This window comes from Protopterus annectens, chromosome 8.part1, assembly GCF_019279795.1.
Source record: "Protopterus annectens isolate FY-2018-M chromosome 8.part1, PAN1.0, whole genome shotgun sequence".
NCBI classification, from domain to species: domain Eukaryota; kingdom Metazoa; phylum Chordata; order Ceratodontiformes; family Protopteridae; genus Protopterus; species Protopterus annectens.
In genome coordinates this window covers 117323168-117339150 of record NC_056742.1, presented here as the reverse complement: position 1 = coordinate 117339150, position 15983 = coordinate 117323168, and the positions used below count along the sequence as shown (strand labels likewise).

Sequence of the window (15983 nt, the reverse complement as noted above, 5' to 3'; positions counted from 1 at the left end):
GTGTTGGCGCTCTCCTGGGAGGCCTAATGTTTTTTGCCCCTCTGAGATACTGCTTTAGAAGTGGATGTGAAAATAAGGGAGGATCCATGTTGTAGTGAGCTGAAATAGCTGAAATGTGGATTTTAATAGATGAAAAAGAAAGTCTTTTGTGTAACATCCCAGTTAAATATTGTAGAATCTGAGGCATGTCTGGCTGAAGGGTATTTTGGCCTTTAGCTTGGTTCCAGGCGCAAAATCTTTTCCATTTGTCTGAGTAGGCTTTCCTGGTGCTGGGCCTCCTGGCCACCAGAATGACATCCATAACAGCTTGTGAAAGAGGGGCTGGCTGGTTGCTTAGGTGATTTGCCATGCAGCCAAATTTAAGGTTTTGAGCTGGCTGTGTAGAATCTGACTGCCTTGCTGTGTGAGTAGATGAAGAATTTGTGGTAAAATCCATGGTGGGCCCTGGGCCATGTTCCTTAGTAGTGGGTACCAGTGCTGGCATGGCCAGTCCGGGGCAATGAGTATCATTCGCGGTCTCTCCATCCTGACTTTCAGCAGCAACTTTGTGAGAAGGGGCAATGGAGGAAAGGCATATACTGTCAGCATTTTCTAACTGAATGAGAGTGCGTCCACTTTCCAAGCTTGATGGTGAAATGTCCTTGTGCAAAATTTTGATAGCTGATAGTTTTGGGGGTTGGCAAACAGGTCTATGTCTGGGCGCCCCCATTTTTGAGTTATCATTGCAAATACTTGTGGATCCAGTTTCCACTTGTGGGGATCCGTGATGTTTCTGCTTAGGTCGTCTGCCAATGTGTTAGTTTTTCCTGGCAGGAACTGAGCTTGTAATTGAACTTGGTAAGCCAGTGCTGTGTTCCACAAGGTCATTGCTTGCCTGCATAGAGGGTAGGAGTGTGTACCCCCTTGTTTGTTTATGTACCACATTACTGTGGTGTTGTCTGTCCTTATTATAAGCTGTCCTGGATGTAAGAGGTCCTTGAAGGCTGTCAGAGCATTCTGTACAGCTAGCATTTCTTTTTGATTGATGTGCAGATTCCTTTGATCTGCAGTCCATATGCCCTGAACGCACCGTCCTGCCATGTGTGCCCCCCAGGCATAGTCCGATGCATCTGTTGTCATAGTTTGCCTGGCTGGGGGTAAGGTGAAAGGCTGACCTTTGTTGAGGTGACATGCCTGTGACCACCACAGAAACTCCTGTTGAAGGCAGGGAATGAGAGGTATCATTGTTTCCAAGCTGTGGCTGTGTTGAGTCCATACGCTTTTCAGGTACCATTGTAATTTCCTCATATGCAGTTTTGCAAATGGCACTAGTAGTATGCAAGATGCCATGAAGCCCAAGGCCTGCACAATTTTTCTTGCAAGGAGTTGGGTCTTTGTTGCCATTATTTTGAAGTATTGAGTTAGTTGTAGTTGTTTGTCTGGCGTCAGATAAGCCATCTGGGCTGTTGTATTCAAGCTGGCACCCAGGAATGTCATATTTTGTGAGGGCACTAGTTTTGATTTCTTTTCGTTTACTGTGTACCCTAGGCAACTTAGAAGGTGTTTTACAAAAGTCAGATGTTGTAATAGAATATCCTTGCTTTCTGCTTGGATGAGGCAGTCGTGCAGGTATGGGTATATTTGAATTCCTCTTTGTCTGCAGTATGCAATTACTGGTGCCAGGCATTTTTTGAAGACCCTGGGTGCAGTAGATAAGCCAAAGGGCAGTGCAGAGAATTGGTAATGGGTTGAACCTGCAAAGAAACGGAGGTATCTTCTGCAATTTTCTCTGATAGGGACATGCAGGTATGCCTCCTTGAGGTCCAACGTTACTAGCCAAGCTTTCTTGCCCAACATGGGAAGAAGCTGCTGTAGTGTTAGCATCTTGAATTTGGGTACTTGCAAGAAGGTGTTTAGAATTGAAAGGTCCAGAATGGGTCTCCAAGCATTGTCCTTTCTGGGGACTAGAAAGAGCCTTGAGTAAAATCCTTGGCCTTGCTCCTGTGTAGGTACCAGTTGGATGGCTCTCATGTCCATGAGAGCTGTAATTTGTTTTTGTGCCTCTGCCCATAGATTTTGTGGCAAGTTCGGCATTCCTTTTATCCTTGGCAAGGTGTGGAAATGGAATCTGTATCCTTGTGAGATAATGTCTAGGACCCATTTGTCCTTTGTGACGATGCGCCAGTTGTCTATAAAAAATGCTAATTTTCCTCCCAAGGGAGCTGCCAAGAGATTTTTGCTTGGCAGTTTGAGGTGTAAGTCATTGTGTTTGTCTTCTAGTAATTTGGGACATGTCTTCTCCTCCCTTCTGTGTTGCAGTGCCCCATTGGCGAGGTTTGTAAGGTATTTGTGCTTGTCCTCTGCCCCTTGGGCGTCTGTATTTACCCCTCTGTGGTCTGTCAGAAGCTGGAAAGGACCAATTTTTTGCTGGCCAATTTCTGCTGAAGCATGGGGGTTGTACCTGTAAGAAATCTTTTGACCTTCTGCATAGATTTTGCCTTATCCTCCATTTTCTTTAAAACATCTTCTGCTTTAACCCCAAATAAGACATCCTGCTGTAAGGGTGCATCTAGTAACTTTGCCTTAACATGATCAGGCAGAGTTTGTTCCTTTAACCAAGCATGCCTACGTATAACAGACCCAGTAACAGCTGCTCTACAGGAAGCTTCCAAGGAATCAAATCCACATTGTAAAGTATGTTTGCCCACCTGTTCAGCTGCATGCAACAGATCCTACATTTCCTTGAATTCAGACTGCCGAGGGTGCGTGCTCATCTTTTGTTTTATTTGAGACATTAAGAATTGCTGGTATTTCAGCATGTGAAATTGACAATTTAGTCATATATATATATAGTCATAGCTAGAGTAGCTGAGGTGTAAACCTTCTTCCCCCACCTATCTAGTGCTCTGGAGTCCCTTTCAGAGGGTACAGGATTTTTAGCCATAGAAGCCTTAGCCCCTTTGGGACCCAGGGTGATTGTCTCTGGATCAGCAACAGGGCTTTTGTAAAGGAATTTGTGTGAGTCAGGCACTCTATAATATCTATCTGGTTTAGCTGGAGCAGGAGGCAGAGAATCTGGATTTAGACTAGATTCTAAGTAAACATCATCCACAATGTCTAAAACTGGAGGGATAGCAAGTGGTCTGTGCTGGGGGAGTAAAAGAAACTCTCTGAGCCTTTTCTTTGAGTCGGAGTAGTCCTGACCTTCCCAGTGGAAATGTTCCCTCATGGTATGTAAGGTTTCCCCAAAGGAATAGTCTTCAGGGGGAGAAGCTGAGGGAATGGAATCTTCAGCATCAGAATCATCATAAGGGGGAAAAGGAGTAATCCTGTTCCTCAGAGGAGCCTGAGGAAATAGACACTTGATCAGAGGAGGCATAATCCTCCTCTTGTCTAGGCCTTTTGTCTGGGGGGGTTGGGAACCCCTGATTAAAGAAATCAAATCTTTAGCCATTTTAAGCATCTGTTTCTTAGGCATGGGGCCTTGAACTGGAGACTGAAGTGCAGTCTTTTTTGGTTTTAGATGAGTCTTAAGCTTAGCATAAGATTTTATGGTTAGAGTAGTCGGTCTGAAGACACCTTCTGTAACTGAAGGTGTTTCCGCAGCACCGGCTTCTCCTTCTGCAATGTTGTCGGTAGGGCCTAAAGAAAATGGCTGCGTCGGCCTAGAACTCTCTGCTTGAGAATCCGAAGCGGCCTGGGGTTCCAATTCTGCGGTCGCCAGGGGCTGCGTAGGTGCCTCACTGAAAACCGGAGAACCAGCGACCAGGCCAGCCGAGGCCTTGGAGTCTGGCCTGGATCTAGGCTGACTGTCTTTATTTTTGCGTTATTTATGCATGCCGGTAGTCGGTTGCTCCGACGGCATAGTGTAATTAAATTTCCTACCAAAGTAGTGTTGTGCGAAATCAAAGCGTCACTTTATAGTTCGCTTATTGAACCTAGCACAAAACCTACAGCCACTGATGTCGTGGTCTGGGCCTATATACAATAAGAATGAAAGTCCTTATGAGGTATTTGCTTTCCACAAGAAATGCAATTGGTAACTTTTTCTGACATCGGACTGAGGCAAGAAAAGGTTCCCCAACTGGGTACTTAGCTTTGAAGACTTCAGACTGAAATTCGATTTGAAAATCTCAGGTGTCGGCCGACCGGCACTTGCGAACTGCTTCTGCTTCCAGCACCGTGCGGCAAGAAAGACTGAAGAAAATGGCGTCAGATTCCTCTTATATACCCCTGGCACACTGACGTCAGTAACAGCTGACTAGCTGACGTCCAACAGACGCTCGACCAAGACTTTGGAATTCAGGCCGACTGCGGGACCGCCTGATGACAGGATAACCCAAGTGTGATGACTGCAGCAGGTTAACACGATGTACATCTCCTTGGCTATGACAGAGGCCAGAGGAAGAAGAGTGTGGAAGAAGGAAATGAGTGTCAAAACCTTGGAAGGAGCCAGGGATGCCAGCACAGGCACCATCTGGATCCTGAACCCCAGAAAAACATGGTCCTGAGAAGGAGTAAGAAAATACTTTTTGAAGTTTATTGTGAACCCTAGACTTTACAGAAGGAAAATGGCAATATGAAGATTTTGTAACAGGATCCCTAGAGAGGAAGCCTGAAACAAGAGGTCATCCAAGTAAGGAAATACTTTGATCCTCTGAATCCTGCAAAAAGCAATCACAGGAGTGAGGCACTCAGTGAATACCCTTGGGGAAGTAGAAAGGCCAAAGGGCACAGCAGAGAACTGAAAATGCCAGGAAGGAACAGATAAATGTAAAAACTTCCTGAAAAAAGGTGATGGATTGGGATATGGAGATCAGCATCCTAGAGATCCAGACACATCATATAAACCTGAGGAAGCAAAAGAGGAAACAAAATCTGAAGGGACAACATTCTAAAGGATAGCAATTTCAGACAAGTGTTTAGATGAGAGAGGTCTAGAATTGGTCTCCAAGTATCCTCTTTTCTGGGTACTAGAAACATCCTGGATTAAAAACCCCTCCCCCTCTGGGACACAGGCACCTCTAGAATAGCATCTTGAGTCAAGCACCTCTGGAAAGAAGAAGAGTTGTTCCTGAGGGGGCTGAGGAATAACCATGAAATTACCTTGCGAATAATGGACAGGAGCCAGGAATGCTGAGTAATGTGTAGCCAAATAGGAAGACAGAAAGACAGGCATTGAGAAAGAGGAAAGTGGCTTGGAAGAATAGGACAGTCAGACAGCAACCTGGTTTATCAAGAAAAGGAGACTTCTGAGGCAGTGAAGACTGAATAGCCTTAGCAGGAGGAGCCTGCTTGCCATCCTTTTTGCCCTTAGGAGGAGGAGGGCAAGACTGCCTGCGAACAAAGGCTGGCTTATTGGGCGGTGTCTCTGAAATTTAGGCACAGGAGGAAAAAAAACACATGTTTAAGTTCCAGTAAAGCCTTGCCCTTATCCTGAAGGACTTAAGCATATATCAGCAGCAGGTTCACCAAACAAGTGTTTATTATCAAGAGGGGCATCCATCAACTTAGCCTTAATATTATCGGCAAAGGTTGATAATTTGATAAGGTTCATAGATTAGTACTAAGCTAACTGCCCTTGCAAGCCATTTTAAGCTTAGCCAATTATCCCTTGTGAGACTCAAACCCTGCACCTTGTGTTTGTAAGGCAAAGACCTTAACCATTAGGCAAAGAATACCTCCTCATCACTGACCCAAAAAAACAGCAGCCCCAGAGGAAGAATCTGCTGCATCATAACTACACTTGATGGAATGACAAGCCACCTGGTAGGAAGTCCCTAATAGGGAAAGAGCAGAAGTTCTACCCTCAGAGTATGGAAGATCAGAAATAACCTGACAAGCCTGGGATAAGACAGCCAACAAGTGCCTGGACATATGGATCTGATAATTAACAGCCCTAAAAGCCAACGTAGCAGAGATGTAAATCTTCTTGCCTAGCCTTTCCATGGTCCTACTATTTTTATCAGAGGACAGTAACTTGGGAGAAGGAAGCAACTGAGAGGGCTTGTCAGAGGCTAAAGAGACCACTGAGGGTGGGCAGAAGGACACTTGTACAAAAATTTGCAGTCCTCAGACACCCTATAGAATCTATCAGGATTCTTGGGAGCAAGGGGATGAGATTCTGCAGCCTTAGAAGCATTGGAAAATGCATCCAACAAGGCAGCCAAAAAACAGGAAAAGGTTTAGGAGAACCCATGCGCAGCAAATCATAGTATCTTTTATGCACCTTAAACACCTGAGCACAATCTCATTTAAAGTACTCCATCATCCTGGAGATCATGTTCCCAAACTAAATCTCTTCAAAGGGAGTATCAGGACTTTTAGATTCCTCTTCCTCTGATCCACAGTCCAAAGAGGCGAAATCTGAGAAGAGTAAGCAACGGATTCCTCATTTAAATCCAGCTCCTCCTCAGAGGAATTGTTCCCTGGGTCTTTTAAAGGGAGTAGAGGACCAAAGAGGTGCTGGAAAACAAACTTCTTGAGGACGTTTCAATGCCATTAAAGCATTAAACAAACCCTAAGTGAAGGCCTGCCATTCACTCTGTGGATCCTTTTAAGCAGGAGTAATATGCTTAGTCTTTTGATTTTTCTTCAAAGGGATGTTCTCCTTACAAAATTTGGAAGGCTCTGAATCAGGATGGCCTTCAATGATGGTAGTAGAAACTTCTTCTCTGACTAATATCTGAGGAACACCCCTAGCCCCTTTGAAAATGATGCCTGAGCGTCTGAAACGGATGTCTGCAAAGCCTCCTCGGATGTGGATGTTGGATCCCCGACAGCCTCCAACCCGGTCGAGGCAAAGGAATCCAATGACGAAGTCAGGCAAATGTCCAGACATTCACTCACCTCGGGAGAGGCGTCCAGTAGAGGCTGAACACTAGAAGATTCCAGCCAGGCTTCTTGGCCTTCTTTACTGACAGCTGTCTCGCAGAGTGGGAAATACCCTCCATCTCATCTTTTGCAAGAAGCTTAAGACACTGATTTTCAAGATAAAGCACCAAAGAAGGCAGTCTAGTATGACGGGTTTTAGGTGCAAAACCCTGACAAATTCAACAGGATGTATTCTTGTGAGAGGCACCTAAACAAAAAAGACACTGGTCGTAGCCATCTTTATGGGGAATCTGTCTCCCACACTGGCATTTACTAAATGGTTTTACGTTATATTAACAGTGATGTATTTAATTCTTTTCTGTATTTCAATAACCAAAGAACACAGCAGAGGGAGACGAGCAATGAATTCCTCACACTTTACTGAACAAATTCAGTGCTTTCATCCCAGTTTACTGGACTTCTTCAGAATAAATACAACCATAAAATCACCCTCCTTTTAAACTAATTGAATCACATGATAAAAATCAATTAACCAATTAGGCAATTAAAAACAATTCAAGTTGGAGAGAAAAAAAATTTCTATGAGAACATAGGTAGGTTTATAGCCCCTAAAAAAGAAACAAATTGTAAAAGTTGAGCTAATCTTTAAGACTACAGGCTAGAACTAAAAACCACAGAGTAATAAAATCATCTACAAAAATAATATTATAAAAAAAATATTAACCTTTTGACAATAATCCTGGATAAACTGCATAAATAAATACTCTTATAAAGCATAAGCAGCTTTTAACTTTAAAATACTGCTTATGGACACCTGTTCATTGAGCCCAGGGGCTTTTGTGGCGTTACATCTAATCTGACACTTAAGTTCCTTCAGTTCCACAAAGTCATTAGATGGTCCACCCCAGGGTCCAAACTCAATATGGTCAATAATAAAAAATTTAAACGGTGATCAGGATAATCTTACATATGTTTAAAAAGCACGTTCCTATCATCTCTTTTCTTTATGTCATATATATTCGTATATCCTCAATTCCAGGGCCCTTTTGGTCTTAGCTATATAAAATCCGTCACAGAGCTGATGTTGGGCAACAAACAACTCCCTTACTTTAGCAGTAATGCTACTGTGGAGATGGGACTGGCTGTCCCTAATAGATGTGAGAAACAACCTGCCTTCCTTTTCCTCATAACTTCTAAAAATATGTCTTGTAGAAATAGAGTGGGATACACTCTCCTAATTAATATCTCTTTAAGTTTGTCACATTCTTCCCAAAACAAATTTTCATTACAAACCATCCTAGCTAATATCACACACTGTCCCTGTGGAAGGTGTGGTGAGAATGTTAAAGAGGACAGTGACAAGAGCCTTGGGGTACACTGGTGGTGACTGGGTCATATGCAGACAGGGTGGAGTGTCATTTTACTGACTACTACCTATTGGATAGTAAGTAGCTTTTGAACCATAAAAGGGTGGGCTGACAGAAACTTAATGAGGACATCTGAAGTAGAAGTTGCTGTGACAAACTGTGCTGAAGGCTTTAGACAGCTCTAGAAATTAAGGGGAAGACCAGTTTGCCATTACCTCTAGCTTTATTGACAGTATCTATTTATGTTAGAAGTGCAATGTTAGTACTATCGAAAGGATGGAAGCCATGTTGTGTGGGGGATAGGAGTTCTTCCTGCAGGAGATAGTTTAGCAATTGTTTTTGGATACATTTATCAAATATTTTGGAGAAGGGGGATAAGATTGCTATTGGTCTAAAGTTAGTAATATCTGTTGGATTTCCTCCTTTGTGCATAGGAATAATGTGTGACTTTCTTGAGAAAGGGAACATGGGATTCCTGGACTGACCTGTTTTACAATAATTGAGACAGGTTTAGAAATGCTATACCATCTATGAAATAAGAGTTGAAATGTACTGCAGTTGCGAGTGATGAGTTATTGGGGGGGGGGGGGGGTTAGGGATGAATTACTTAGGAACAATTCTATGCAAGCAACTACAGGGACCATAAGAGGCATCTGAAAAATATCTTTAAGCAGACACACTTAAAAATGTTTGCCCTCCCTTTATGAGTACTTATTACTTTAACTTTGATGCAGTTGTAATCTGAATCATAGGGGAAGCAAACTCAGATTAGCAGTTTACGGAATACATGTGCTACCTGCTGTCTGGTATCTTAATTACCAACAAGAGTATTTTTATAAAGTTTGTATTACCTGGTTCCATTCCTTACACTGATCAAGTCACCTAAGCGGAATGATTCCAATACCCTTATCATAATTAGTATACAGTGACCAGCACTCCAGCAGAAATGGTCTGCACTGCTGTCAGGAAATAAATGACATTTTATTTGACAATTCCCACTGCAAAATAAAGTTACATCAACAGTTGTCACCTTCTAGGTTCAAGACAGGGTATTATCTTTTATATTTGTTAAAATTCATACTACTAGTATCAAGCACATCAGTCTTCAGCTGCTGATAGTGTCATTGCCATTCTTTGCACCATCTCCCCAGAAACTGCTTTCTACAAAACTTTTAAGCAAAAAGTACAGTTTTGTACCTACCATAAATGTAGATGTTCGAGGATCCACATTGCTGCAGTCCTAACTATTGGGTAGTCCGCTGTCCAGTCGGCCCGAATACCAAAGTATATGGCTGACGTCGGTCAGGGCGCATTAGACTGACGTCAGTACGTCAGGGTACTAATGCGCATGACCGACGCCATATCCTCAGTCTTTTCTTGCCCCAGATGTCAGAAGACCCTGAAAAGATAAGGCCAAAAACCAAAAACTCCCAACATACCTGCACCAAAATATATATATACACAATATATACAAAATTAGCAGAATATAACCTCACCTACACAACCACCCCTAAACACAGAGGGGAAGGAGGGAGGGTAAATTGGACTGCAGCAATGTGGATCCTCGAACATCTACATTTATGGTAGGTACAAAACTGTACTATGTTCTTCATTCCACATTGCTGCAGTCCTAACTATTGGGTAGAATCCCAAAGCAGAGGTAAGGGAGGCTGGCAAATCATAAGGAAGCAGGAACTGACAACATGCCTTGCAAAATAGCTGTGGCAAAACCAGCCCTAGACTTAGAGTAGAGAGGAAGGTGATAATGCTTAGAGAAAGTATGCACTGAACTCCAAGTAGCTGCCTCCAAAATATCCTTAGTTGCCACCCCCCTTAAAAATGCTGTTGAAGTGGCAGTAGCCCTAGTGGAATGAGGCCTAATCCCAGCTGGAATCTCCTTGCCATGATGGGAATAACAAAATGTAATGCAACACCCAATCCATCTAGAAATAGTTTGTTTTGACACAGGCTTGCCCTGAGAATTCAAAGCAAAAGAAACAAACAACTGCTGAGACTGCCTAAAATCCTTAGTCCTGCTCAAATAATAACGCAATTGCCTGTGTACATCTAAAGTGTGCAAAATCTTTTCCCCTTTATTTTGGGGATCTGCATAAAAAGTAGGCAAATGAATAGTTTGGTTTAAAGCCACACTAGAAACCACCTTAGGCATAAAGGAAGGATTAGTACGTAAAGATACTCTATCCTTATGAAAAATCAAAAAAGGCTCCACTGCCATAAGGGCCTGCAACTCAGAAACCCTTCTTGCAGAAGTAATGGCCAACAAAAAAGCAGTCTTCCATGACAAGTATTTCAATTCAGTAGTAGCCGAGGCTCAAAAGGTTGTAGAGTAAGTTTCTCCAACACAAAATTGAGATCCCAAGCAGGAGTAGGAGCTCTACGTGGGGTCTTATATTCTTTGCCCCTCTAAGAAATTGCTTGAACAAAGGATGCGAAAACAGCGGTGGGTCACAATCATAGTGAGCTGAAATTGCTGCAGCATGAATCTTAATGGAAGAGAAAGACAAACCTTTGTCCAATAACTCAGTAAGATATTGAAGAGCCACACTCAAATTTGGCTCAGAAATCTCCAAATTGTTTGCTGCACTCCAAAATAAAAATCTCTTCCATTTTTCTGCGTACACTTTCCTTGTACTAGGTCTCCTGGCTTCCATAATCACATTTAAAACTTGTTGAGGAAGTTGAGACCTGCTGTCTTTCAAAACAGAATATGCCAGGCTGTTAGATGAAGAGAGTGAAGCTTGACATTGAGCAGGTGACCGTCTCTCTGAGACAACAGGTGTGGAATCAAGGGCAAAGGCCATGGAGGCTTCTTTACCAGACTCCTCAGTAATGGGTACCAGTGCTGCCGAGGCCAATCTGGAGCTATTAAAATCATCCTTGGCTTGTCTTGTCTGACCTTTAGAAGCACCTTTGGAAGAAGAGGCAGAGGTGGAAACGCATACACATGAAGATTTTTCCAACTGAAAGAAAGAGCATCCACTTTCCAAGCTGTGTGATGAAACCTCTTTGTGCAAAACTTTGGCAGCTGGTGGTTTAGTGGAGAAGCGAACAGATCTATGTCTGGAGTTCCCCAGGACACTGTCAACTTTTGAAATACATGAAGATCCAGTTTCCACTCGTGGGGATCCATGATTTGTCTGCTTAACACATCTGCTAAGGAGTTCTGTGTTCCCGGCAGAAACCTTGCCTGAAGAGTTAGTTGCAAGCTGAGCGCAGTCTCCCATAAAATCATTGCTTGCCTGCACAATGGGTAAGAATGTGTTCCCCCTTGTTTGTTGATGTACCACAAGACAGTTGTGTTGTCTGTTAGAATCAACACCTGCCCTGGAAGAAGTAACTCCTTGAAAGCCATTAATGCAAACTGGACTGCTAACATCTCCTTCATGTTGATATGTAGATGCTGTAGTCTGGCAGGCCACTTGTCTTGTATCCACTTTCCATTTAGATGAGCTCCCCAAGCAATGTCTGAGGCATCTGTCGTTAGAATTTGACTCGCCTCTGGCCGGGTCACAGAGAGTCCCTTGTTTAGGTGACATTCCTGAGCCCACCACAAAAATTCCTTTTGAATGCAAGGTATTATTTGAATGACAGTGTCCAAATCCTGGCAGTGCTGTGTCCATACATTTTTGAGATACCATTGTAGCTTCCTCATATGCAGTTTGGCATTGGGAAGCACCAGAATACAAGATGCCATGAACCCTAAGGCTTGAAGGACTGTCCTTGCAGTCAGCCCGGACTGAAGAGATAGTTGATGGAAGTAACTGGAAAGATTCTTTTGTTTGTCCGGGGTTAAAAGGCCATCTGGGCTGCTGTATTCAGTCTCACACCCAGAAAGCACATGTCTTGAGAGGGTACTAGACTGGACTTTATTTCGTTCACAGAATACCCTAGGCATCTTAGCACTGCTATGACATATTCCAAATGCTGTAGAAGGTCTTCCTTTTCTTGAGCCAGAATCAGGCAATCGTCCAAGTAAGGATAGATTTGAATTCCTTTTAGCCTGAAGTAAGCTATCACTGGAGCCAGAACCTTTGTGAATACTCTGGGCACAGTAGATAAGCCAAAGGGCAATGCAGAGAACTGATAATGAGAATTTCCAGCTCGAAAACGCAGATACTTTCTGCAACTTAGTCTTATAGGCACATGAAGGTAAGCTTCCTTGAGATCTAAAGTTACCATCCAGTGATCTTTGCCCAGCAGAGGTAAAAGCTGTTGTAACATCAACATTTTGAACTTGGGAATGTCCAGATAAGTGTTGAGGATAGATAAATCCAAAATTGGTCTCCACGTGTTCCCCTTCTTGGTACTAGGAACAGGCGAGAATAAAATCCTAGGCCCCTTTCTGGCACAGGAACCGGCTGAATGGCCCCTATTTGGAGTAACAGAGAAATTTGCTTGTGAGCCTCTTGTCTTTGTAGAGGAGGAATGTCTGGCATGCCTTTGAAAGGAGGCAAGGTATGGAAATAAAACCTGTAACCGTGGTGAATGATATCCAGAACCCATCTGTCTTGGGTAATTAAATCCCAATTTTCTTTGAAAAGAGACAGTCTTCCTCCCAACGGTGCTGCCAGGCGAGAATGAACTGGCAGCTGAAAAGGCAGGTCATTGGGTCTGCTTACGAAAGGACTGACCCCTGCCCTCACCAGAAGTCTGAGCAGGGGAACTCCTGTCCTAGGCCTAAAAGAACCCTGAGCTCTGCCCCTACCACGTCTAGACCTACCCCTAGACTGGGAATCATAAGCAGGATAAGTCCATCCCTTAGCAGGCCAATTTCTACTAAACTTGGAGGCTGCACCTGCAAAAATCTTTAACAGTTTGCATAGACTTAGCCTTGTCCTCCATTTTCTTCAAAACTGCTTCTACAGGCGAACCAAACAACACATCAGACTGCAAAGGAGCATCCAAAATCCATGTCTTAACATGCTCAGCTAAATTCTGATCTCTCAACCAGGCGTGCCTACGAAGAACAGAACCAGTGGCAGCCACCCTGGAGGAGGCCTGCACAGCATCAAAACCACATTGCAAGGAATGTTTACCCACCTGTTCAGACACATGAACTAAATCCTGCAACTCTTTACACTCAATACCTTCCGCCAGAGCATCCACCTTAAATTTCAACTGTGAAAGAAGATAATTCTGATATTTTAACATGTGAAACTGACAATTCAACGCCCTCATGGCTAAAGTGGAAGAAGTATACACTTTCTTTCCCCATCTATCCAAAGCCCTTGCCTCTTTATCAGGAGGGACAGGATTTTTAACAACTGAGGCCTTCACACCTTTAGGCCCCTGAGAGACAGTTTCGGGTCTGCCCTAGGACTCTTAAAAGATACTTATGAGCTTCAGGCACCCTATAATACCTATCCGGTTTAACTGGGGCAGGAGGCAAAGAATCAGGATTCAGGAAGCCTCTGCAAAACATCTTCCACCACATTCAAAACAGGAGGTATAGCTAAAGGCCTATGCTGGGGTAAAACAAGAATTCCCTAAGCCTTTTCCTGGAATCAGAGAAATCTTGACCTTCCCATTTAAAATGCTCCCTCATGGAATGCAGTGTCTCTGAAAATGAAAAATCCTCAGGAGGAGAAGCTGTAGGAGTAGAATCATCCACATCAGAATCAGAATAAGGAGGGTACTCCTGCAAATCTTCAGCCAAGACTCAGAAGCCTCCGAGCATTGCTCAAAACTCTCAAACTCAGGTTCCACCCTAGGCCTCTTATCAGGAGGGGCATAGAACCCTTATCATAGTAATCAAATCCTCTGCCATTTTAAGCATATGTTTCTTAGGCAAAGACCCTGAAGCACTAGGAGAAACCCCACTGAAGCAAAACTTGGCCTGCCCCTCAAAGAAGCCTTGGAAACAGAAGGGGAGGCTCTAACCACCTTAGGAAGAGAGGGAAGAACAGCCACCTGAGAAGCCCCTCAGCCTGGCCTACTTCCTGAGAGGATACATCCTGTAACAGTAAAGTCTCTCCCTGAGACTCCAAAGAAACACCTGGCAAAACCTCCGGCTCCACTGAGCCTCTAAAGAACCGACGTCTGGGACTGTCGGTTCTTCCACTCTAGGCTTTGCTGTTTTGTCCTTGCGCTTTTAGCGAAGCGGCCGGAGCATCCGACGGCATTTTATAATTACAACGCTTCCCAAACACTAACCTGGCACAGTCTAACCTTCTCTTAATAGTGCGTTTGTTAAATCTAGCACAAGAGCGGCATCCAACAACGTCGTGCTCAGGCCCTAAACAAGGTATACACAAAGTATGGTAATCCCTATGAGGTATCTGTTTCCCACAAGAAATACAGTTATTCACTTTTTCTGACATCCGGTTAAATACTGGGGCAAGAAAGAACCAAAATATTCCCCAAGGAAGTACTTAGCCAACTTTGATTCGGTCTGAAACTCTGGCTTCAGAAACTTTCAGAACGCCAACCTGCACCCGCAAAATTGCTTCTGCATCGGACCATGCGGCAAAAAAGACTGGGGATATGGCGTCGGTCATGCGCATTAGTACCCTGACGTACTGACGTCAGTCTAATGCGCCCTGACCGACGTCAGCCATATACTTTGGTATTCGGGCCGACTGGACAGCGGACTACCCAATAGTTAGGACTGCAGCAATGTGGAATGAAGAACATCTAACCAAGGCTCGGCCTGCCTTCTTTCAGATCTCTCTGGGCTGCTAAATGTACACCATTTGGCTCTCTTGCATTTTAGTCTTTTAGACTGATTAGTCCTTTCAGGACTGTTGCAGCTATCCAACTCCCTCTCAGATTTAAACTGTGTCACTTTAGCTCCTCCAGTTCCATTCTCTGCACTAACAAGAATGCTTGACACAGATGTCTATATTTCCTTGGTGAGCTTCTAAACAGTTACAACCACGTTCCTATTACACAGAAAAGGTTAAAGAAGTCTAAACAACTCTAAACCAGATTCACAAGAATGAAGGTGGTATGTAAACAGAGTCAAAAGGATTGCCACAAAACTGAAGCACACCAATAAACACAACCAGAGAAGCAAGAAAGGCAGCCCTGCAGTCTTCTATAATCCTCGCCAGTCTTAGCTAGGAAACATGCAGTTGGAGGTCCCTAAACCTGTGAAAGTCACAGGCAAGCTATAGACAGCAGTGAAGGGCTTACAATAACAATGAGCAGGAGATACTGACCATTACGACACATTCACCATGGATAACTACTAAATGATAAGAAAGTATACTGTCTTAGTTATCTGTAGAACCCTGAAGACCATTAGGACATCATCTCAGAACAGTCAACCTGTGAAGAGAGCAGACATGAACAGTGCACATGAATTCAGCATTAAATAGTACAAAGTTCACGTACACGTATGCAGATCATATCTGCTCATTTTGACTTGTCAAGTTACAGAATGTGATGTTTTACTGTGTGGCTAGAGATGATGGCCCTGTAGCGCAATCTAAAACATTCTACTAATTTTATTTCTCTGTTAGATCTGTACTTTGTTAAACAGTCACAACTCTAATTATTACCTAAGTTTTTAAAAGGGTAACCTGAGCTGGTACACATTGTGAAGAGCAGGCAATCTACTGTGAACTGCATTAGGTTATTTTGCAGATAAGTTGGTTCTCAACCTTCCTCATGTCTGTCAACCTCTGTAAAGCTGCCTCTAGAAAGCAGTTTCACTGCTATAAAGTAATGAAAACTGCTTTTACTACCCCTACTGTTTCTACCAAAGTCTGGATTTCTTAGAATTGCTGAATCATTACACTTTATGCTAAACATGCAACAAAACTGCTGAAATATGACTGA

At 43.4% G+C, this 15983-nt stretch overlaps 1 protein-coding gene across 4 annotated transcripts in view; it reads right to left on the bottom strand.

Annotated features, from left to right (window-relative positions):
- FBXO31 (F-box protein 31) overlaps positions 1-15983 on the bottom strand; it is a 1097250-nt gene that overhangs the window by 163397 nt on the left and 917870 nt on the right. The window lies entirely within an intron of this gene.